The sequence below is a fragment of the Lagenorhynchus albirostris genome, chromosome 3, assembly GCF_949774975.1.
Source record: "Lagenorhynchus albirostris chromosome 3, mLagAlb1.1, whole genome shotgun sequence".
Classification (NCBI taxonomy): domain Eukaryota; kingdom Metazoa; phylum Chordata; class Mammalia; order Artiodactyla; family Delphinidae; genus Lagenorhynchus; species Lagenorhynchus albirostris.
The window spans coordinates 164,788,879-164,813,516 of record NC_083097.1 but is presented as its reverse complement, the minus strand read 5'-3'; the positions used below and the strand labels follow the sequence as shown (position 1 = coordinate 164,813,516).

At 38.6% G+C, this 24,638-nt stretch overlaps 1 protein-coding gene across 1 annotated transcript in view; it reads right to left on the bottom strand.

Moving 5' to 3' along the window:
• The window catches only part of LOC132517661 (zinc finger protein 699), a 67,824-nt gene that overhangs the window by 18,749 nt on the left and 24,437 nt on the right, over window positions 1-24,638 (bottom strand). The gene's annotated exons all lie outside the window — the stretch shown is intronic.

Sequence of the window (24,638 nt, the reverse complement as noted above, 5' to 3'; positions counted from 1 at the left end):
CCGCTTCCGGTCTCGGGCAGTAGCCCGGGGCTTCAGTTTCCGGTACCTAGCAGACGCGGATAGCGGGGCATTACGGGGCTCTGGGTTAAGGAGGCGGGCCGGGCGGCGGCCTCGCACCCAAGCCTCCGACGAGGTGTTCTCGTTTGCTTAGTGAGTGCAAGGCTGGGCCGTGGGCTGGGCCAGCGCCAGCGACTGAGACCCACTCTAGGGGCGGGGCTGTGGGATGGTACCAGCTTGTGGGCGGAACCAAACCCAGAGGGCAGGGTTGTGGGCGGACACCCGTTTCTTGACGGGACTGAGGGCGGGGCTGTGGCTGGGTACCGGATCTGGAGGGCGGTGCTAGAGTCTCAGCCTGAAGGTGGGCAGAGACTAGGCCCAGGGGCGGGGATAAGGCGGGGGTGGGTCTTGGGTAGGCGGGCAGGAGAGTGGGAGAAAATCAGCTCCAGGGACGTGGATGAAGACGGGGCTTTCCGTGGACTCTCCAGGCTGTACAGGTAGACGGATGCTAAACAAACAACTTTTCTTCAAGCCTTTCCCCATGTTCAGTTCGGAGCCTCACACAGCCCAATTAAAAGATATGCTCATGCTCAGGATTTTTTTTTCTTGTTTTTACTGATGTTCTGAATTTTTTTTAAAAAATTGGATCATATATTCACCTTTCTCTTTAACTTGCTGTCACAAGCCAGTAGATAGGGATCTAACGCTATTTTTTTAAATGTTTTTTTGTGGGGGAGGGGGCTAGGTCATAGATACACGTATAGGAAATCTTCAAACAGTGGTAGTCAGTAAAATATTCTCACTCCCATACCGTCTCCCGGTCCTTTCTCCCAAAGATAAACATCATTTTCTCCTCTGTCCTTCCAGATACAGTGTGTATATGTATGTATGTGTGTATGTACGTACAGGCCCAAGAGGGATGCCCCCCAGCAGGAAATAAAGCTGGTAAATTGTCTCATTCATTTGGATCTACTGAAAAGAGATTTAAATTTATGCCGGAGAGGATGAACCAGTGATGAATTGATAGAAATAAAACAAAGAAACAAGGAATTTTACCATTTAAAAAATCCAAAGAAAAAAGTGAGAAAGAGAATGTATTTATAAAATCTGGATCAAATAAAATAAAATAAAATAAAATCTGGATCAGACTCATATGTCATAAAATGGTAAACATCTATGTAATAAAACAATAGACACTGACTTTCGATTTATCCTAATTTATTATATAATTATATTGGGGGAGGGGAATTATGTTTTAAAATAGCAAGAGAACTACATGTTAATTTTTTCAGAGAAGAAGGTAATTAGAAAAAATCAAAAGCTGAAAAATGAAAAAGCTATATAAGGAGCTAATTTAGAAATACAGAATTACAACCAGAAAAACAAATAAGTTGTTTGTGGGAGTCAGAATAAAGACTGGGGGATGTAGCTTTTCATAAGGCTTAAAATATTATTTGAGACATATGTGTATAGACATACACACACACACACACACAGAAACCTGAAGTTTTATTCCAAAGGGATCATCAAACTCTAGGAAGAATTTATTTAAAAAAAAAAAGGTTCCCTTTGCAAAAATAGATTTTAAGAACCTCAGACTTCAAGCATTAAAAAAAAAATGCTATAATCACCCTGGTGGAAAAAGGAATAGGCATTACATTCCACAATACATGACAAGCATTTTATGTACATTACTCCTGAGTATTTTCATGGAAACCCATAAGGAAATGCTATTATCTATCTCCATTTTACAGATGAAGAAATCAATGGAAGCGTATTGCTAAAATGTTCATATTTCATTGAAATTTTCAACAGATATCATTTTATTTCAAAATCATTTATTGAACTTTATTTTCATTAATAAAATATCTCATTCTAGCAAATAATCAAACAGTAAGTAGAAAACAGTTTAATAAAACTACAGTTTTCTTTTGATATATTTAAATGTATCAATGTACAGGACATGATGTATGAAAAAACACAGAGATTGATGTGTATGTAGTAAAATTAGTGATTACCTTTTCCCAATTCCTCCTACATTCTGTGAAGGAAACAGGAATCTTTTCACATTCGCTTTTTGACATGTAATTGAGAAATTTCTATCCTCACTTTTTTATCCCTTTATTATTTGTAGAACTTTTCAAACCCCACCCTTTATTCTATGAATCTTAATCGTGCAGTGACTATTAGAGAAACAGATTCCACTGAGGGTCCTGATAATAAACACAAGGAAACCATACTTTTTTTTCTCTTTCAGGCATTCCTGGAGGTGTCTATAGAAGGTGAGGGTTCCAGGGAAGAAGAGAGGTACTGGATGAATAAATGTTAAATTGTCTTCACTTTTTCCCATAGTGAGTAGTGAATAATTTATTCAGTGTTACACAAACTAGAGCTGTGCCTAATCTCCACCTACACTGTGCTACCTTCTACTATATAGAAAAATGATATTTATCAGTCCATGACCTCAACCTGGTCAAGGTCTCATTGCATAAAAATAAAAATGTAATGGTCAGTCAGGCATCCAAGATAAAGTACTAATGGTATTCAATTAATTTGAAATATACCAACCTCATAATAGATGGTAGAAAGGATATCAACCTTTATTAATATCTTACCATGTGCATATATTATCTGCTTATTCCTAGAGTGCTTTAAGTTCTATGATTAAAAATGATTAAGAATTATACTGCATTGAGATTAAAAAAATACTGTCCCACAAGGTTAAAAATTTAGAAAGGTGATAGGGAAAATCAAATTTTCTGTCTGAAAAGTGCATTAGTTGAAACACTGCACTGGCCTATTAACGTGATGAATATGATAGTGTACACTTATTGATCCATTACTATGTCATAAACACTATTCTAATAAGTACTTTGGTTACCTCCTCTCAACCACCCTCTCAGTTAAGAATTTTTTTTAACACTATTCTACAGACGAGGAAGTTAAACAGAAAGATGATTTGTATTATACCCAAGATCACAGTTTGTAATATCAGGTAACTTATGAATTCTGGAATGCTCACTTAAAATTAACTTCATTATCAGGAAGAGATCAAGATGGTGGAGTAGGAGGACCCTTAGTGCACCTCCCTCCATGAACACAGCAAAAATACATCTGTATGTGGAGAGATTCTCACCGAAAACAAACTGGAAACTGTCAGAAACACTCTTCTGCAAACAACAACAAAACTGTAGAGAAGGACCCACACGGAGTTGGGTAGGAGGAAAGGAGAAGCGATCAGGTCAGGACCCGTGCCCCTAGGAGGGGACACAGAAAAGGAGGGGAATATAGTACAGGCTGGGATAATCTCCCTAGGGCGTGAGGGGTTTAAACCTCATATTAGACACCTCAGTGTGGGATCTGACACCGTGAAAACAATTCTCCCACCTTACACCTGTTAGACTGGCTATTACCCAAAAGCCAAAGAAAACAAATGCTGGCAATGATGTGTAGAAAAGGGGAATCCAGAGGCACTGTTGATGGGAATGTATAGCCACTGTGGACAACCATATGGAAATTCCTCAAAAATTTTAAATAAAACTGACATATGATGCAGCAATTGCACTTCTGGGTATGTATGTCGAAAGGCGATGACAAAACTATCTTGAAGAGATAACTGCATTGCATGTTCATTACAGCATCTTCCACAACAGAAAAAAGATGGAAACAACCTAGTGGCCATTGATGAATGAAGGGATAAAGAAATGTGATATACTAATAGTACATACAATGCAATATTATTTAGCCAGGGGAAAGAAGGAAAACCTGCCATTTGCTACAATATGGATGAAACTTGAAGGCATTATACTAAGTGAAATAAGTCAGACAAACAACTGTGTTATCTCTCTTACATGAGGAATCTAAAAATATTGAACTCATCAAAGCAGAGTAGATGGTGGTTGCCTGGGGCTGAGGGGTGATGGGAATGGGGAGATGTTGGTTAGAGTTATAAGATGAAACAGATTCCAGCGATGTAATGTACATCATGGTGGCAATAGGTAACACTATGGTGTTTTGTACTTGAAACTTATTATGGGAGTGAAGTTAATGTTCAAACCCTAACAACAACAAAAACAAAACGCTAGTTATGTGAGGTGAAGGATGGGTAACTAACCTTTTGGTAAACAAGTCACAATAGATACATGTATCAAAACAGCATATTGTACGCCTTAAACTTACACAATGTTATATGTCAATTATGTCTCAAAACGCTGGGAAAAAACACAAAAAACGCTGCTCTATTTTTGTTGGGAAACAGGTGCATCTACCTCTAGAAGAACGTCTGTAGTTATGTTCACCACTGTTCCAGAAGAATTAATGGAATGGGATAACAGCCAGAAAAGAGGACATGAAATGGTTTGTTAGGAAAAAGCTGTCCTGAATGACAAGGTGAAATGTAAGTCTAAATTATCCCATTTTCTAGTCATTAGGCAACATTTTAAAACTAAATCAATTTCACATTGTTTTTTAATCATTTAAATTCACCCAATCTTGTCCTGCAAGTGCATTTATTACCATTTTACCAATAGTGAACATTATGGAAAGGCATTTCATGAATTTGTAGAAAATCTAAGGTTAATACTCAAGTGTGTATATTCTATTATAATATTTTCAGATTTAAAAATCCCTATGTTCATTTATCTTTGAAATTTTTATTTATTTTTACTTTTATTTTTTTTAGCTTCTGCACAAATCTTTCTTTTTTTGTAACATATTTATTGAAGTATAATTGCTTTACATTGTTGTGTTAGTTTCTGCTGTATAACAAAGTGAATCAGCTATACATATACATATATCCCCATATCCCCTCTCTCTTGCATCTCCCTCCCACCCTCCCTATCTCACCCCCCTAGGTGGTCACAAAGCACTGAGCTGATCTCCCTGTGCTATGCGGCTGCTTCCCACTAGCTATCTATTTTACATTTGGTAGTGTATATATGTCCATGCCGCTCTCTCACTTCGTCCCAGCTTACCCTTCCCCCTCCCTGTGTCCTCAAAAATAGAACTACCGTATGACCCAGCAATGCCACTACTGGGCATATACCCTGAGAAAGCCATAATTCAAAAAGAGTCATGTACCACAATGTTCATTGCAGCACTATCTACAATAGCCAGGACATGGAAGCAATCTTTGAAAATTTTAAGAAGGTGCTATGTGAAAATAAGAGCTAGTAAATTTAGCGGAACATACTGGAAATTAAACCATGCACACACAAAAAAGCAACATTCCTTTGGTGCTTTCCAAGGTTTCTTGGCTATCTTTTAAGCTGGCATAAATAGATATAAAATATAATATTTTAAGATATATATTTATATAATATTTTAGAAATATTAATAATTTTAATGAGCAATATTTTTTCCCACTAAATAATTGTAATTCTCTTCTGTCACATGCATTCCCTTAATATCTAAGTTTGCCATCAATGCAGTAGTTGTTTATCCTCAGTTAGAAAATGCAAAGCAATAAAACTAGTTATGGAAAGCTTTCAGAAAGCCAAGATAACTACCACAAAAATGATGTGTGACATCTCTAAGGAATATTGGAAAACCATCTTGTAGGAAACAAAAGGAGCCCAAAGACTGAGTTACCCTGACTGAAGACAGTGAAGCATGGTGAAGTGCTAATAACCAGGCTGATACTAGTTAAAGGAGAGACCTCCCCATTCTGACAACATGATCCTTTGCAATCCTATAGTAATGTAAAAGAAGATAAATTTATTTTGATGACTTGGGTGATTTAATGGTCCTCAGGCATCATTAGAGCCAGTGCAATAGGAAAAATACTACCAATGCCTATTTTCCAGTTGCATACCCATGCCTAAGACGTATTATTGACAACCACCCATCTTACCTGTGCACATTTTGTAATCATGCAATTGCAGGCACCTCACAACACACTTTTATAACTTGTGCTACAATATCAGTCAAGGTTCAGTCAAAAAAAAAAAGAAGCCAATTAGTTATTTTAATGAAGAACATTTAATATAGAGAGTTAGTTAAAGCATTATTGAGAGACTGAAAGGCAAGAAAGAACAAAGTGGTAACATAGTAATCATAACTGAAGGAAGAAGCTACTCCACCAAGGGCTTGAGGGGTATAAAGGGATCAGTTGAGCATTTGGGGCACTAAGGCTTTTACAGACCACTGTTGAAAATATGTACGATGAGCACAAGATGGAACATAGAGCAGTGATTTCAAGCACCCCACCCCAAAGCAAGGCCCATGAGTATGATGTTGAGAAGCTATGTGAAGAAAATAATCAGAAATAATGGGGAAGGCCTTCCCTGGTGGCGCAGTGGTTGAGAGTCCGCCTGCCGATGCAGGGGACATGGGTTCGTGCCCCGGTCCAGGAAATCCCACATGCCGCAGAGCGGCTGGGCCCGTGAGCCATGGCCGCTGAGCCTGCGCGTCCAGAGCCTGTGCTCCGCAACGGGAGAGGCCACAACAGTGACAGGCCTGCGTACCGCAAAAAAAAAAAAAAAAAAGAAAGAACGGGGAAAACACATTGCCTTTACTACAGTAGGCTCTTCATATCTTCCCCCTTTGACCGCTGATCTCTTTCAGATCTTGGGCATTCGTCCATGAGCAGTTAGGACACAAGGCATACAGGTCACCTTTGAGTGAAAGATCTGACTGGGATCAGTAGTTCTCAACCTTGGCCACACACTAGAACCACCTGATATTCCTTTGTTAATATATACACGCCACAGTTTCTTTCAAGAAAATGAAGAGTTCCCTTAAACTCCACAACCTCATCAACATTTGTTATGTTTTTTTTTTTCAATAATAGCTATCCTAACAGATGTGAGGTGATATTTGATTTAGGTTTTGACTTGTGTTTCCTGATACTAACTGATGTTGAGCACTTTTTCATATACCTGGTGGTCTTGTTCTCATCATAAACCCTCCTATATATGGAGGGTTTAGGAGTTCAGCACCAGGGAAGGTCCCACAGCTGGGTCTGAACCCAGTCTTCTGATGTAGATGCAGCAGATTTTCATGTCAATTCTTCCTGATACAGGGATTGCAATTCCTTGTCTTCTCCTACCTGAAGGTAACTCAGTTTAATTATTTTGGCATGTCACACTATGATTTAATCTAGAATTATTCAAAATAAGTACTGTAAACACAGTTGGGCAGTTTCCTTATCTATGAAATTATGATAATAATTGAACCTACCTAGTAGGAGTATTGGAAGATTTTTTTAAATTATTAATATTGCTTAGACCAATGGTTTTCATCGCCAGTTGATTGGTAATTTACGTGTGCTTATTTTAAAGTTCACAGGTACCCTGGTCTCAGCCTAGGACCTATTTCAGAATCTCTGCATGTGCGTTTCTTGGTCACCCTAATGTCAAGCTGGACTTGATAAATACCACTTAGAATATTGCCTAACACTTATAAAAATTTCCATTAATATTACCTATTATTAGTCTCATCAATAACCAACACCTATTTTTAAATATAAACATTTAATAATATTTCCTTCAGATCTCAGCTTTTATAGAGATTTGAACATTTACTCATAAAAAGGGACTTTCTTGGTATCTAGCTCAATCCCATTCCTCTATATAACTGGCCCCCAAAAGCAACCATTGTCATGAAGTTGATGGGTATATTTCCCTGTCAGTGCTTCTGTAATGTCAATATTCATTTATGTATCTAAACTGCATTCTTAAAATCTTCCCTAAACAGAATACTACACATATTTCCTCTGAAATGTGCTTGTTTACCACAGCTTTGTGGTTAAGTCTCTTTGTGAAGTACATACAATTACTCCAAACATCTACCCAATGCACATTATTACATAAGGGAAAACATCCTTTACTTTATAAATTTATATTTATACATATAAATATAACAAATTTATATTTCACATATATTTAAAATGTAACAATATAATATAATGTATTTTCACTATTAAATAAATATTTAATTTACATTACATATTTTATAGTATGCTATTATTTATATCATTTTCTTCTTACAACAATCCTATGAAAATTCTGTACCTCGCTCATATGGTATCATACAAATGAGAATTTGTATATAATATGAGACTGGTGGCTAGTTGTGCAGTTTCTAAGAATTGATGCATGTTCAGTTTTACTAATGTTGTCTGTATTTGTTTCAATGCAAATATCATTTTCTATCAACCACATCATCATTTGTTAAGATATCATTTGAAAATATTCCTGAGGTCTATCTTGTGACAATGTCATGATATCTGCACATGACATTTTCATATTATACAGGAAATTGTTTCAACCTTAGATTTCAAAACTGGACTGCACAACATCACTATTTATAGAAAATCCTATAATCCATCATGTTAGTGCCATTCTGGCCCCTGTGAACTACTGGTGCTTTCCTGTAATTCACAGGTAGACTCACTGAACCAAAGAGGATGAATCAATTCTTCTACCTTCATTTCACATTCTGAGCCAAAAAACTAGATTAGAAAAGAAATGCTATTTAGCTACAGTGGAGATGACTGAGAACTGGTGCAGGAATAAGCAAATCAAGCATTGAGTCCTGGATTTTTCACCCCATGTATGTGGAGTGTGTATAAACGTCTCCTCCTCTCTATGCTTCTGTACCTTCCTGGAAAAAAAGTCTAATACCCAGCACTACACCATGTGTGGCACTTAAGGGATGTTTGTAACTTATAAATATTGGGTCATTTTTATAAAGAATGTCAATCATTATTCAGATAGTATGTTTATTAATTAAATATAATCCCCCAAATTTAATAATGTTTTATATGGCAGAAAAGATCGAAGCCTTTCCTGGCGCAGGATACTGGAGCATGGAATGATATGAAATCCTAAAATGTGTCTCAGCCCATGCATTAAGATGTATCATCCCCTCCATTTCTGACTCTTTTTTCCCCATACTTACGAAAATTTCTGCAATGGCTTTTCAATGATTGAATCCTGCATATGCTGTTAAATGAAAAGAAAATATGTCCCTTAGAAAGTCCATGACATAGACAGAAACAAGCACTATTTTATCTTGTCTCTATTCCTATGTGACATTCTGAAAAAGATGAAAACACCAGCATGAATGGTCCACCGTGTGGAAGCTATATTGCCCACACGGTTTATTCAACACTTAACAGTTTTCTTTTTTTTTAAATCCTTGGTGCCTCTTCTGTGCCAACAAGGTATAGGCTCTGGGGAATCAGAAATAAATGAGCCTCAGTCATTTCTTTTCATCTATGAAGAATGTACTTGTATAAAATAAAATAAAGTGTTCTGTCAGGGATGTAGGGAAACCATAACATCAGATCAACAGATATTTAAGTCTAATGACACGAGCATTAGCTTTATCATTATTAGTAACAAAATATCAAAAATGTATTTTGCCCTTTATGCATCCATCACATAGCTATTGCATAGAGGGCGACCATTATGTTTTTAGTCCTGATTCAGTGGGTTTGAATCAATGAGGAATCAACTCAGTTGACAATACTAAGTCTTATGGATTCTAAGAAATTGTCCCATAACACACTAAGAATTAGTGGAGCATACACGATTCAAAATTAAGTTTTGTTTTTTTAAACATCTTTATTGGACTATAATTGCTTTACAGTGGTGTGTTTAGTTTCTGCCAGAGCCCCCGAATCAGCTGCTCCAAAATTAAGTTTTTATGCTCCTAAGTTCCATGCCCTAAATGTCATTGTTTTCAGACTTTCTGAAAGTTTTAAGCAGAGGTACAGCAGTCTAACCACAGACGCATCTTGGGTAGATTTTTAAAACTGTTTTCATTTTCCTGCATAGGAATGAACCTTAAGACTCTGATTTTATGTCTCCTTTCATGATTGAGTCAGATGATTATAAGTACAGAGGAGAAGGTGGACAGGTGATGTGAAATCCAGGAACAGGGTCAACAGAGAGACCTACCCTGAAATGTCAGGTGCCGATTATTTCTATGACCTCACCTGTGTTCTTAGACATCCTTCCTATAGTTGATGCAGCAAGTGCTACCTACTACCCTCCCCTGTGTCCTCCAGAAAACTCCAAATAGGAAGGGCAAAGTGAGCAGGGAATCTCTACCAGGACTGACAGGAAAGTAACATGACTGTTTGGGGTGGCAGGGCGAAAACTGCCCAGATGCCCTGTGTCTGGACTCAGTCTGCCCAGAATGACTGGCTTCAACACTTTCTAACTCATGACCTGGTACCTGTTACATAAAATGCTGTGCTTCTTTCCTCTTACTATAATAATACTTAGGTGTGCACTTATAATTTGGGAGAAATTATGCAGGTGTAATCAAACAAGAAACATAAAAGTCATACCTCAGAGCCTGACACTTAGGAAGCCTTCAATAACATAACATAACATAACATAACGTAACATAACATAACATAACATAACATAACATAACATAACATAACATAACATCATAACTGATGTTATGGTTCATGTCATCCTCCTCATCCTTATTGCCACTTTCATAACTATTTGAAGTGCTTAGGGGGAAGGTTCCAGAGACCCATTTGCTGCTACAGTGGGGGAGATGCCAGCCAGAGCCAGAACCAGTGAGGGTGGAAGCAGATCTCTGAATGAGAGTTCTCACACCCCAACCAGAACAAAGAACGTTAAGCTTCAAAAGCCTTTATTCCAAAACTGTTTGTATTCGTGCCCTCTCATCTTTCTATACCAAATATCACATTTGTCCTCTTGAGGAGGAAATCCCAACCAGAACCAAGAACATAAATGTCATAGGGCTCTAATCTGAAATTTGTATACTGGTGTCCCCCCAACTGTCTGTCCCAACTGCCATGTTTGTCTTGTTGAGGAAAAAATCATGCTCCCAACACTCCCTTCATCCATCACTTTCTCCCTCAGCACTTACTGGGCTGGGCTGCATCTCTGCTGGAGCAAGACCAAGGAGCACAGATTCACTGCCCCTCTCCTGCCTGCTGTGTGATGAAGTCTCAGGGTGTGCCCTCAGGACTGGCAGGAAGACAGGCTCAGGCTGGGACCTTCTGATACTGCTTCCTACAAAGGATGGAGACACAGGTGGGGAGCCACAATGTTAGAACTGGCCAATTAATGAGCTGAAGACACTGGCCAATTATTTACAATGGTATGACCTTAGGGCTCAATGTCCAAAGCTCATAATTAGCCAGTTGGTCCACATTGTCCCAATCTCTGGAGACTTGCTAATATTCACGGAACAGAAAAAGGATAAAAGTGAATGTTCTGGGAAGGATCTAGGTCCCTCTTCTCCTCAAGAGGAAATTTACCTGTACTCTTGCTTCTTACTTCTAACTTGCAGAATTCTAACATAAAACTCAGACTTTTTTTCCTCAGTTTAACCACTCAATGTGTGGTTTTGTTATCTACAAATCCATTGTATCAATCATGAAATCTATGCAGCACTAGGTCTATACCAAGGATGTGATACTTTCCATTTTCACAGTTAATATGTGTCTCTAAGGATAACTTCTTATTTTCATTTCTTTACCCTTGCTCAGCTGGCATTAGATATGGTAGAGATTACTGGGTTGGACTTCTTTCTTTCCTTTTTTTTGTGTGTGTGCTAATTTGAATGAATCTTCATTTCTAAGTTTTTTCTCTAAATGAATTACATTGGCATATTAGAAAACTATTGACTTTTATTCTTTAATACCTGATACTTTAATTAAATATTTCACTGGGCCTCCCAGAAGGTTGCAGTCAAGATCAGCCAGGGCTGCAGGCATCTCAGAACTGGATCAGCAGATGTCCACTTTCAAGCACACTCACGAGGCTGTTGGTAGGATTCACCTGTTCACAGAATATTGTCCAGAGAATTCTTTCAGTTCCTTGACACATGGCCTCCGGGTTGGGCAGTTGTTTTTTTATCAATATGAGCCGTCAAGAATGCAAGAGAGAGGCAGCAAGAAGAAAGCCAGATTTTTTTTTACTCTATTCTCAGCAGGGACTTCCCAACCTTTCTTCCACATTCTCATTGTTGGAAGTGGGTCTCTATGTACATCTCACCCTCAATGGCAGTAAGATACACAAAGCAATGAAAACTAGGAGTTGGGATCAGTGAGAGTATCTCAGATACTGCCCACCACACAGGGCTCATCCTCTGTAAAGACTATGTGCTCCAAGCAATTCAAGACTCAGGCCCTGTCCATCTACTTTTCAGCATATCCCCAAATTAGTCACACCACCATGATCTCAACAAAAATTCCCTGGACACAAACTAGCATATGGGTAGAACTTTCTCTCCATTGGGTACTGCATTTTGTACGACAGACCCCACTCTACTGCTTTAGGTCATGCAGTCTCAAGTAGACCCCCTTGTTTCTGATGCACTAGGAGAGCCCCTCTATCAACACCAGGCCAATCTACAGCTATTCCATGGCCAAACGTAACAAATGTTCCCAGTGAACATGATTTCTTCTAAGTAGAGATGAATCAACTCACTCCAGAATATATATTTTCATTAGATTTCATTGTGGTCTTAGATCTTGAAGACTTTAGTAAGTAAAATGTGCTTGGGCTCACCTGTTTTTTCCTACTGTATAAAGTGGGATGTAAGTGGAAAGTGGAGTGATGTAACCTTCTAAATCCTGTCCATGCAGCCTTCCTGACTCAGAGACCTCTTTCTGAGGAAGGCAGAGATTGGTTTGTCATTGATATGAAGAAAACTTTATACCAAAATCATATTGGATATGGAGAGAAGGATGTTATTTACCTTGTGGGGATAAGTGACAGGGGGTATTTTTAGGGTAGAGCACATGGTGGATAGGTACAGGTGGATATGAGAGGGAGAGACTATGTGTTGACATATTTAAAATAATTCATCCACGGCAAAAATGTATTACTAAAATGCAGTTATTTCATAGAGAGTAAAATAAATAACTTACTAGAGTCAATGACAAAGTTGAATTTATAGGAATTGGGATATTAAAACCAAAGGTAGTTATGTCTGTGCCCTATAATGTGACGTATGCTTTGTTCTTTTCCCAATTCCCAGTGTCCCCCCCCCCCCACCCCCATGGTGAGTATCCTTGGCCAAATACCAAGTGAACAAAGGTGGATTGGAGAGACTGGAGGTAAATGCTGCGGTCCTTTAATGTGTTTGGACCTTAGCAAAAATAATGTTAAAATGAAGTTATAGCACTGTGAGTAGAAAAGATCAGATATTAGGGTCACTGCCAAAGATGAGCGTACAAGAAGTGGTACATGAAAAACAGATATTGATGTTTATGCAGTACAATTAGTTATTTTTCTTTTTGTTTTTCTCAGTTCCTCCACACATGATGAGTATCTTTGAAAGAACACAAACCTACTCACATTAATTTTTTGATGTGTAATTGGGAAATTTCTAAACTCACTTTTTTATCCCTTTATTATTTTTAGAACTTTTAAAACCCCATCCTTTAGTCTGTGAGCCTTAACCTCACAATAACAGGGGACATTTCTGCTTATCATAACTCAGTGCTGGCATCTAGTGGGTAGAGGTAAGGAGTGCTTTTAAATATCATACAATATACAGGACAGTCCCCTATGAAAAAGAATACAGACCAAAAATATCAATATTGTTGAGGTTGAGAAACCCTGGTCTAGACTGTTGAGGAATGATATTAAAATTTTTATCTAAAAAATTCCAATCAATCTCTATTATTTTATAATGACATTGAAAACATTATCTGAAATAAATCTCAATCTTTCTCCATTATTTTGCACTACTTAATGTTTTTTATTGTGGTCAAATTTATACAACATGAATGTAAAAGAATGAAATTAGAACATTCTCTAACACCATGTACAAAAATAAACTCAAAATGGATTAAAGACTTAAATGTAAGACTGGGTACTAAAAATCTTTTAGAGGAAAATATATGCAGAACCCTCTTTGACATAAATCACAGCAATATTTTTTGGATCCATCTCCACCTTAAGCATTTTTAAATGTATAATTGTGTACACTTGACATTAAACACATTCACATTGTTGGGCAACCATCACCACCATCCATCTCCAGAACTTTTTCATCTTCCCAAACTGAATCTCTGTACCCATTAAATGCTAATGCTATTTCCTCCCTTCCTCCAGCCCCTGGATGCCACCATTCTATTCTCTGTCTCTTGCTACCTCATGTGAGTGGAATCATATAATATATATCCATTTGAAATATCTCAATTTTGACATTTCAAACTTGAATCTCTAATGTCCCCTTTCCTTCCCAAATTTGCTCCACCCACAGCCCTCCCTGTCTCAATAGATGCAATTCCATTTTTTCAGTTGTTCAGGCCCCAACCCTGGAGACATTCTTGTCTCCTCTCTTTCTCTCACACATGTATCCTGCCTGGAAGCAAGTCCTTTTGGCTCTGCCTTCAAAATATAGCTCAACAGACCGATTCTCAACCCTTACACTGCTATCCCCACCTTGGTCCTACCCACCTATATCTCACCTAGCTTGCCTACAGGTAAACTCCAAGCAGGCTTCCTCACATCCTACAATCCACACTCAACCCAGCATCCAGAATAATCTTTTAAAATTCCTAATCATGTCATGTGTCTGCTGTAAACCCTACAATTATTCCTCACATCACTCAGAGAAAATGAAAGCAGAAGTCCTTCAGTGGCAGAGAAAGCCTCACACGATCAGCCCATGATACCTGTTCTCCTCTTCTTCTGTGCTCACTCGCTGTGCTCCAGCTACATTCCCCCCAGGCAACCTCCTACCTCAGGGTCTTTTTATTAACCTTACCCTCTGCCTGGGGCACTCTTTCCCCAGAAACCACTCACCTAAGTCATTCACCATCTTCACCAATGTAACTTTCTCAATGAGTTTACTAGGACCACCCTTTTTTACTAGGACAAACTGTCCTCCCCATGCTCCTGATTCTCTTTATCCTGTGGTAGTTGAGCCTAAAATAATGATCGACTCATAGTAAATACTCATTAAAAATAGGTTTGATAAATTGAATAAGTGAATGTGGCTCTGAAGGGGCTGCCAGTCACACTGTCTCTTGACCACAGTTGATTTGTCCAGCGTGGAAAGAGGACATGATTGTACCAATCAGAATTCTTTTCTGACAGATATAGATATATGTTTTTAGTCCTGAGCAGCTAAGTTGAATCCAGTTCCTCTTTAGTAGTGAAGCTACCAGGTATGAGTGGTGAGAGCTGCTGAAGCTGAATCTGACCTCTGTACACCAAAAACCGAATTAAAACTTGGAGACAGAGTTTTGGGTGAAGTAGAAAAGAATAGCTTTATTGCTTTGCCAGACAAAGGGGGCCACAGCAGGCTAATGCCCTCAAAACTGTGTGTCCCAACCTGGAGTGGGTAGTGAGGCATTTTACAATATGGTTCAAAGAGGGCATGATCAGCTCCTGGACATTCTTCTGATTGGTTGACGGTGAAGTGAAAGTCACTGTCATCAACCTTCTGGTTCCGATCGATCTGGGGTCTACGTGCCTGTGGGCAGCACACAGTTAAGTTCTTCCACCTGGTGGGGTTTTCAGTATCTGCAAAACAACTCAAAGATATTGTTATGTATATTCCTGCTCAAAGGCTGCACTATTGTTTCTTTTTTATTTTAAATCATCTATATTTAAAAAAATAATACTTGAGACACAAACATATCTGTTTTACCTATTAAGTATTTTTACAGGAAAATATGATGATAGATTATCTTTAATTTAAATCTCCTCTGTTTTAAAAACAGTTTTTTAACATCTTTGTTGGAGTATAATTGCTTTACAATGGTGTGACATTTTCTGCTCTATAACAAAGTGAATCAGCTATATGTACACATATATCCCCATATCTCCTCCCTCTTGCTTCTCCCTCCCTGCCTCCCTATCCACCCCTCTAGGTGGTCACAAAGCACTAAGCTAATCTTTCTGTGCTAGACAGCTGCTTCCCACTAGCTATCTATTTTATATTTGGTAGTGTATATATGTCAGTGCCACTCTCTAACTTCGTCCCAGCTTACCCTTTCCCCTCCCCATGTCCTCAAGTCCATTCTCTACATCTGCGTCTTTATTCCTGTCCTGCCCCTAGGTCCTTCAGAACAATTTTTTTTTTAGATTCCATATATATGTGTTAACATACTGTATTTGTTTTTCTCTTTCTGATTTACTTCACTCTGTAGGACAGATTCTAGATCCATCCACTTCCGGACAAATAACTCAATTTCATTTCTTTTTATGGCTGAGTAATATTCCATTGTATACATATGCCACATCTTCTTTATCCATTCATCTATAGATGGACACTTAGGTTGTTTCCATGTCCTGGCTATTGTAAATAGAGCTGCAATGAACTTCGTGGTACATGACTCTTTTTGAATTATGGTTTTCTCAGGGTATATACCCAGTAGTGAGATTGCTGGGTCGTATGGTAGTTCTATTTGTAGTTTTTTAAGGAACCTCCATACTGTTCTCCATAGTGGCTGTATCAATTTACATACCCACCAACAGTGCAAGAGGGTTCCCTTTTCTCCACACCCTCTCCAGAACTTATTGTTTGTAGATTTTTTGATGATGGCCATTCAGTGTGAGGTGAACCTCATTGCAGTTTTGATTTGCATTTCTCTAATGATTACTGATGTTGAGCATGCTTTCATGTATTTGTTGGCAATCTGTATATCTTCTTTGGAGAAATGTCTATTGAGGTCTTCTGCCCATTTTTGGATTGGGTTGTTTGTTTTTTGATATTGAGCTATATGAGCTGCTTGTATGTTTTGGAGATTAATCCTTTGTCAGTTGCTTCATTTGCAAATATTTTCTCCCTTTCCGAGCGTTGTCTTTTCATCTTGATTATCATTTCCCATGCTGTGGAAAAGCTTTTAAGTTTCATTAGGTCCCATTTGTTTTTGGTTTTGTTTTTATTTCCATTTCTCTAGGAGGTGGGTCAAAAAGGATCTTGCTGTGATTTATGTCATAGTGTGTTCTGCCTGTTTTCCTCTAAGAGTTTTTAGTGTCTGGCCTTACATTTAGGTCTCTAATCCATTTTGAGTTTATTTTTGTGTATGGTGTTAGGCAGTTTTCTAATTTCCTTCTTCTACAAGTAGCTGTCCAGCTTTCCCAGCACCACTTATTGAAGAGGCTGTCTTTTCTCCACTGTATATTCTTGCCTCCTTTATCAAAGATAAGGTGACCATATGTGCATGGATTTATCTCTGGGTTTCTATCCTGTTCCATTGATCTATATTTCTGTTTTTGTGCCAGTACCATACTGTCTTGATGACTGTAGCTTTGTAGTATCGTCTTAAGTCAGGGAGCCTGATTCCTCCAGGTTCGTTTTTCTTCCTCAAGATTGCTTTGGCTATTCGGGGTCTTTTGTGTTTCCACACAAATTGTGAAATTTTTTGTTCTAGTTCTGTGAAAAATGCCAGTGGTAGTTTGATAGGGATTGCATTGAATCTGTAGATTGCTTTGGGTAGTACAGTCATTTTCACAATGTTGATTCTTCCAATCCAAGAACATGGTATATCTCTCCATCTATCTGTGTCATCTTTAATTTCTTTCATGAGTGTCTTATAGTTTTCTGCATACAGGTCTTTTGTCTCCTTAGATAGGTTTATTCCTAGGTATTTTATTCTTTTTGTTGCAGTGGTAGATAGGAGTGTTTCCTTAATTTCTCCTTCAGATTTTTCATCATTAGTGCATAGGAATGTAAGAGATTTCTGTGCATTAATTTTATATCCTGCTACCTTACAGAATTCATTGATTAGCTATAGTAGTTTTCTGGTAGCATCTTTAGGATTCTCTATGTGGAGTATCATGTCACCTGCAAACAGTGACAGCTTTACTTCTTCATTTTGGATTTGGTTTCCTTTTATTTCTTTTTCTAGTCTGCCTGCTGTGGCTAAAGCTTCCAATACTATGTTGAATAACAGTTGTGAGAGTGGACAACCTTGTATTGTTCCTGATATAGAGGAAATGATTTTAGTTTTTCACCATTGCGAACGATGTTTGTTGTGGGTTTGTCATATATGGCCTTATAATTATGTTGAGGTAAGTTCCCTCTATGCCTACTTTCTGGAAGGTTTTTAACATAATTGGGTGTTGAATTTGTCAAAAGCTTTTTCTGCATCTGTTGAGATAATCACATGGTTTTTCTCCTTCAATTTGTTAATATGGTGTATCACATTGATTGATTTGCATATATTGAAGAATCCTTGCATTTCTGGGATAAACCCCACTAGATCATGGTATATGATCCTTTTAATTTGCTGTTGGATTCTGTTTGCTTGCATTTTGTTAAGGATTTTTGCATCTATGTTCATCAGTGATATTGGCCTGTAGTTTTCTTTCTTTGTGACATCTTTGTCTGGTTTTGGTATCAGGGTGATGGTGGCTTCATAGAATGAGTTTAGGAACGTTCCTCCCTCTGCTATATTTTGGAAGAGTTTGAAAAGGATAGGTATTAGCTCTTCTTTAAATGTTTCATAGAATTTGCCTGTGAAGCCATCTGGTCCTGGGGTTTTGTTTGTTTGAAGATTTTTAATCACAGTCTCAATTTCAGTGCTGGTGATTGGTCTGTTTATATTTTCTACTTCTTCCGGGCTCAGTCTCAGAAGGTTGTGCTTTTCTAAGAATTTGTCCATTTCTTCCAGGCTGTCCATTTTATTGGCATATAATTGCTTGTAGTAATCTCTCATGGTTCTTTGTATTTCTGCAGTGTCAGTTGTTCCTTCTCCTTTTTCATTTCTAATTCTATTGATTTGAGTCTTCTCCCTTTTTTTCTTGATGAGTCTGGCTAATGGTTTATCAATTTTGTTTATCTTCTCAAAGAACCAGCTTTAATTTTATTGATCTTTGCTATTGTTTCCTTCATTTCTTTTTCATTTATTTCTGATCTGATATTTATGATTTCTTTCCTTCTGCTAACTTTGGGGTTTTTTTTGTTCTTCTTTCTCTAATTGCTTTAGGTGCAAGGTTAGGTTGTTTATTTGAGATGTTTCTTGTTTCTTAAGGTAGTATTGTATTGCTATAAACTTCCCTCTTAGAACTGCTTTTGCTGCATCCCATAGGTTTTGTGTCATTGTGTTTTCACTGTCATTTGTTTTTAGGTATTTTTTGGTTTCCTCTTTGAGTTCTTCAGTGATTTCTTGGTTATTAAGTAGTGTATTGTTTAGCCTCCATGTGTTTGTAGTTTTTACAGATATTTTCCTGTAATTGATATCTAGTCTCATAGTGTTTTGGTCGGAAAAGATACTTGATACGATTTCAATTTTCTTAAATTTACCAAGGCTTGATTTGTGACCCAACATATGATCTATCCTGGAGAATGTTCCATGAGCACATGAGAAGAATGTGTATTCTGTTGTTTTTGGATGGAATGTCCTATAAATATCAATTAAGTCTATCTTGTTTAATGTATCATTTAAAGCTTGTGTTTCCTTATTTATTTTCATTTTGGATGATCTGTCTATTGGTGAAAGTGGGGTGTTAAAGTCCCCTACCATGATTGTGTTGCTGTCGATTTCCCCCTTTATGGCTGTTAGTATTTGCCTTATGTATTGAGTTGCTCCTATGTTAGGTGCATAAATATTTACAATTGTTATATCTTCTTCTTGGATTGATCCCTTGAACATTATGTAGTGTCCTTCTTTGTTGCTTGTAATAGTCTTTGTTTTAAAGTGTATTTTGTCTGATATGAGAATTGCTACTCCACCTTTTTTAAAATTTCCATTTGCATGGCATATCTTTTTCTATCCCCTCACTTTCAGTCTGTATGTGTCCCTAGGTCTGAGGTGGGTTTCTTGTAGACAGCATGTATCCAGGTGTTGTTTTTGTATGTCTATGTCTTTTGGTTGGAAAATTTAATCCATTTACATTTAAGGTAATTATTGATATGTATGTTCCTATTACCAGTTTCTTAATTGTTTTGGGTTTGTTATTGTAGGTCTTTTCCCTCTCTTATGTTTCCTCCCTAGAGAAGTTCCTTTAGCATTTGTTGGAAAGCTGGTTTGGTGGTGCTGAATTCCCTTAATTTTTGCTTGTCTGTAAAGGTTTTAATTTCTCCATCAAATCTGAATGAGATCCTTGCTGGGTAGAGTAATCTTGATTGTAGGTTTTTCTCCTTCATCACTTTAAATATGTCCTGCCACTCCCTTATGGCTTGCAGAGTTTTTGCTGAAAGATCAGCTGTTAACCTTATCGGGATTCCCTTGTGTGTTATTTGTTGTTTTTCCCTTGCTGCTTTTAATATTTTTTCTTTGTATTTAATTTTTGATAGTTTTATTAATATGTGTCTCAGCACGTTTCTCCTTGGATTTATCCTGTATGGGACTCTCTGTGCTTCCTGGACTTGATTAACTATTTCCTTTTCTGTATTAGGGAAGTTTTAAACTATAATCTCTTCAAATATTTTTTCAGTCCCTTTCTTTTTCTCTTCTTCTTCTGGGACCCCTATAATTCGAATGTTGTTGGGTTTAATGTTGTCCCAGAGGTCTCTGAGACTGTCCTCAATTCTTTTCATTCTTTTCCCGTTATTCTGCTCTGCAGTAGTTATTTCCACTATTTTATCTTCCAGGTCACTTATCCGTTCGTCTCCCTCAGTTATTCTGCTATTGATCCTTTCTAGAGAATTTTAAATTTCATTTACTTTGTTATTCATCACTGTTTGTTTGCTCTTTCATTCTTCTAGTTCTTTGTTAAATGTTTCTTGTATTTTCTACATTCTATTTCCAAGATTTTGGATCATGTTTACTATCATTATTCTGAATTCTTTTTCAGTTAGACTGCCTATTTCCTCTTCCTTTGTTAAGTCTGGTGGGTTTTTGCCTTGCTCCTTCATCTGCTGTGTGTTTCTCTGTCTTCTCATTTTGCTTAACTTACTGTGTTTGGAGTCTCCTTTTCGCAGGCTGCAGTTTCGTAGTTCCCATTGTTTTTGGTGTCTGTTCCCAGTGGCTAAGGTTGGTTCAGTGGGTTGTGTAGGCTTCCTGGTGGAGGGGACTAGTGCCTGTCTTCTGGTGGATGAGGCTGGATCTTGTCTTTCTGGTGGGCAGGTCCACATATAGTGGTGTGTTTCAGGCTGTCTGTGGTCTTATTATGATTTTAGGCAGCCTCTCTGCTAATGGAAGGTGCTGTGTTCCTGTCTTGCTAGTTGTTTGTCATAGGGTGTCCAGCACTGTAGCTTGCTGGTCATTGAGTGGAGCTGGATCTTGGCGTTGAGATGGAGATCTCTGGGAGATGTTCACTGTTTGATATCACATGGAACTGGGAGGTCTCTTGTGGACCAGTGTCCTGAACTTGGCTCTCCCACTTCAGAGGCACAGCCCTGACACCTGGCTGGAGCACCTAGAGCCTGTCATCCACACAGCTTAGAATAAAAGGGAGAGAAAAAAGAAAGAACGAATGAAAGAAAGAAAGAAAGAAAGAAAGAAAGAAAGAAAGAAAGAAGATAAAATAAAATAATGTAAAATAAAAAAGTTATTAAAATAAAAAATAATTATTAAAAATTTTGTTAAAGTAATAAGAAAATTAAAAAAAAAATTTAAAAAAAGAAAGAAAGAAGAGAGCAACCAAACCAGAAAACAAATCCACCAATGATAACAAGTGCTAAAAACTATACTAAAAAAAAACCAAAAAAACGGACAGACAGAACCCTAGGACAAATGGTAAAAGCAAAGCTATACAGACTGCAAGCATACACATACATACCCCCAAAAAGAGAAAAAGGGGGAAAAAATATATATTGTTGCTCCCAAAGCCCACCTCCTCAGTTTGGGATGATTCGTTGTCTATTCAGGTATTCCACAGATGCAGGGGACATCAAGTTGATTGTGGAGATTTAATCTGCTGGGAGAAATTTCCCTTTCTCTGTTCGCACAGCTCCTGGGGTTCAGCTTTGGATTTGGACCCGCCTCTGCGTGTAGGTCACCTGAGGGCATCTGTTCTTCGCTCAGACTGGACGGGGTTAAAGCAGCAGCTGATTCGGGGGCTGTGGCTCACTCAGGCTGGGGAGCGGGAGGGGCAAGGATGCGGGGCGAGCCTGCGGCGGCAGAGGCTGGAGTGACGTTGCACCAGCCTGAGGCGCCGTGTGTTCTCCTGGGGAAGTTGTCCCTGGATCCCGGGACCCTGGCAGTGGCGGGCTGCACAGGCTCCCAGGAGGGGAGGTGTGGATAGTGACCTGTGCTCACATACAGGCTTCTTGGTGGCGGCAGCAGCAGCCTTAGCTTCTCATGCCCGTCTCTGGGGTCCGCCCTGTTAGCCGCGGCTCGCGCCCGTCTCTGGAGTTCCTTTAAGCATTGCTCTGAATGCCCTCTCCTCTCGCACCAGGAAACAAAGAGGCAAGAAAAAGTCTCTTGCCTCTTTGGCAGGTCCAGACTTTTCCCCGGAATCCCTCCCGGCCAGCCGTGGCGCACTAACCCCCTGCAGGCTGTGTTCACACCGCCAACCCCAGTCCTCTCTCTGCGCTCCGACCGAAGCCTGAGCCTCAGCTCCCAGCCCCCCGCCCGCCCCAACGGGTGAGCAGACAAGCCTCTCTGGTCGGCACCGATCCTCTGTGCGGGAATCTGTCTGCTTTGCCCTCTGCACCCCTGTTGCTGTGTTCTCCTCCGCGGCTCCGAAGCTTCCCCCCTCCGCCACCCGCAGTCTCCGCCTGCGAAGGGGCTTCTTAGTGTGTGGAAACCTTTCTTCCTTCACAGCTCCCTCCCACTGGTGCATGTCCCGTCCCTATTCTATTGTCTCTGTTTTTTCTTTATTCTTTTGCCCTACCCAGGTACGTGGGGAGTTTCTTGCCTTTTGGAAGGTCTGAGGTCTTCTGCCAGCATTCAGTAGGTGTTCTGTAGGAGTTGTTCCACATGTAGATGTATTTCTGATGTATTTGTGGGGAGTAAGGTGATCTCCATGTCTTACTCTTCCGCTATCTTGAAGCTCCTCCTGATTCCATTTATTTAAAATTCTAGAAAATGTAAAAAAAATCTATAGTGACAGAAATCCAATCAGTGGTTGCCTGATGGGAAAGGCAGAGGGTTGGCAAGGAGGAATTGCGTTGGACAAAGAGGAAACTTCTGGGGCTGATGAATACGTTTATTATCTTGAGTAAGGTGGTGTTTTTTTTTTGTTTTGTTTTTTTTCTTTTGCGGTACGCAGGCCTCCCACTGTTGTGGCCTCTCCCGTTGCGGAGCACAGGCTCCGGATGCACAGGCCCAGTGGCTGTGGCTCACAGACCCAGCCGCTCCACGGCATGTGGGATCCTCCCGGACCGGGGCATGAACCCGTGTTCCCTGCATCGGCAGGCGGACTCCCAACCACTGCGCCATCAGGGAAGCCCAAGGTGGTGGTTTTATAAGTATATACACATGTGAAAACTTATTAAATCATGTGGCTTACTGTATATCAATTATACCTCAACAAAGCTCTTAAAAATGTACTTATGGTTGGGTGAGAACTCTTAGGATGTACTCTTTAAACAGCTTTCATATATAATGTATAGTAGTGTCAATTAGCTTTGTCATGTTGTGCATTACATCCTTAGTACTTATTTATTTTATAGCATAATGTCTGTGCCTTTGACAACCTTCATCCAATTCTCCCTCCCCCACTCCCCATTTCTGGTGGCCACAAATTAGATCTCTTTTTCAATGAGTTTGTTTGTTTTTTGAAGTATAATTGACCTACAACACTATGTTAGTTGCTGGTACACAATATAGTGATTTGATATTTCTATACATTTTGAAACGATAACCATAACAAGTTGTCATCTGTCACCATACAAAGATATTACATAGTTATTGACTATATTTTCCACAGTGTACATTTCATATCTATGACTTATTTATTTTGTAACTGAAAGTTTGTATCTCTTAATTTCCCTCTCCTATTTCTATCTCCCCCCACCCACCTCCCTGACAACCACCTGTTTGTCCTCTGTATCTATGCCTGTTTTGTTTAGTTATGTTTGTTTATTTGTTTTGATTTTTAGATTCCACATACAAGTGAAATCATACAGTATTTGTTTTTCTCTGTCTGACTTATTTTACTTAGCATAATACCCTCTAGGTCCATCCATGTTGTTACAAATGGCAAGATTTAATCCTTTTTTTATAATATTCCATTGTATATATATATACATACTTATGTATATGTATGTATATATATATATATATATATATATATATATATATATACCAATCTTCTTTATCCATTCATCTGTTGATGGGCTCTTAGGTGGCTTCCATATCATGGCTATTGTAAATAATGTAATGAACATAAGGGTGCATGTATCCTTTTGAATTAGTGTTTTCATTTTCTTTGAGTACATAGCCAGAAGTGGAACTGCTGGTACTTCTATTTTTAAATTTTTGAGGAATCTCCATACTGTTTTCCATGGTGGCTGCATCAATTTACATTCTCAACAAAAGTACAGGAGGGTTCCCTTTTCTTCACATCCTCATCACCATTTATTTCTCTTGTCTTTTTGATAATAGCCATTCTGACAAGTGGTTTTGATTTGCTTCTCCCTGATGATTAGTGATGTTGAGCATCTTTCCATGTGTCTGTTGGCCATCTGCATATTGCCTTTAAAAAAAAGTCTATTCAGGTTTTCTGCCCATTTTTAAATTTTTTTGGATGTCGCCATTCTATCACCATTTTATTGTGTTACAAGGAGAGGTAGCCTATGCAAAAGGGAAAAAACCACAATGATGAATAGTTTCAGATAATATA